The sequence below is a fragment of the Schistocerca nitens genome, chromosome 2 (assembly GCF_023898315.1).
Source record: "Schistocerca nitens isolate TAMUIC-IGC-003100 chromosome 2, iqSchNite1.1, whole genome shotgun sequence".
Classification (NCBI taxonomy): domain Eukaryota; kingdom Metazoa; phylum Arthropoda; class Insecta; order Orthoptera; family Acrididae; genus Schistocerca; species Schistocerca nitens.
This window is the reverse complement of record NC_064615.1, coordinates 242987281-242988868: the sequence shown is the minus strand read 5'-3', so window position 1 is coordinate 242988868 and position 1588 is coordinate 242987281.

Genomic DNA, 1588 nt, shown 5'->3' with positions numbered 1-1588 from the left:
AAAATGGTTCAAATGGCTCTGAGCACTATAGGACTTAACATCTATGGTCATCAGTCCCCTAGAACTTAGAACTACTTAAACCTAACTAACCTAAGGACAGCACACAACACCCAGCCATCACGAGGCAGAGAAAATCCCTGACCCCGCCGGGAATCGAACCCGGGAACCCGGGTGTGGGAAGCGAGAACGCTACCGCACGACCACGAGATGCGGGCAAGTGTGTACATCTTGAAACTCACGGCGTTGGTGAATTTCATTGACATTGACAATTACTCAACCAGCCGATATCCCCTGTCCACGATGGACCAACAGAGATTGTGTTGGATTGGTTTTCTTTCTGTACGGAAGTGTGTACATTGTCAACCACAGGGTGTGAATGTGCGGAAGTATGTACTGTGTAAACCACAGGGTGTGAATGTGCATGCAGACTGCCTCTATCGTACCATCCTAGAAATGGACAAGTGTCTGTATCTGCGACGTTCTTGCGCTTTCTAAACGAACTTATGACGAAGTACGCTACTCTTCTTTGTATTTTCTACGCGTCTTGTATTGTTCATAACTGGTAATGGCCTTACAGTGACCACCGGGACTCGAGAATCGGTTTAACGGGAGTTTGTATGCTATTTATTTCCTGCGTGAATTATATTTCCTGAGGATTCTCTAACGAATCTCTTCACCGTATTTCACTTACCTACTGTTCTCTCTCTTTTCTTTTTTTTCTGAGTGATCAGCATTCAGACTGGTTTGATACTGCCACGAATTCCTATCTTGTGACAATCTCTTCATATCGGAGAAGCACCTGTACCCTGCTCTCTTTGATCTCTCCAATCTTGTGGTCAATGAGTTGCATTCGTTAATTGCCTCGTCTTCTGTTACCAGTCAACCTAGTTTTCAACACTGTTCAATAGCACTACACGCTAAACGCTTCGATATTCCTTCATGACTCATTACCACACGTATATTCCCAGAAACTTCTACCTGAAATCAGGGCCGAAGTTTAATACCTGCAGACGTAACTTGGCCAGGAATGTTGTCTTCCTCTGTGCTAATCTGCTGTTTATGTCTCCATTGTTCTTCCGTCATGTGTTAATTGGCTTTCCAGGAAGCAGGTTCCTTAATTTCCTTTGCTTTGTTATCACTGATTATCTCATTTCTGCTCCTCCTCATTACGTTCGTCTTCCTTCGCTTTACTCTCAATCCATATGCTGTACTCCCTGGACTGTTCATTCCATGCATCTTCACTTTTACTGAGGACAGCAATGTTTCTATGATTCGCCCCGTATTTAACCCCATTATTGGCCCTTTCTTTTATTTGTGCCATTATTTATTCCAGGTATAGATTAAACACGAGACGCGGAAGATTAAATACTTGTTTTCTATCCGGTTTAATCCAAGCACCTTGTTCTTGGTCTTCCACTGGTATTATTCCTTCTTGTTCTTGTACGTATAGTCTATTACCCGTGTTTCCCTATAGCTTACTCCTTTTTTTCTCAGAATTTCGAACATGTTTCACCGTTTTACATATTACAGACATATACTCACACTACAAAGACTGCTTCCGTTCGCAGCTAATACGCGGGACCAGTGA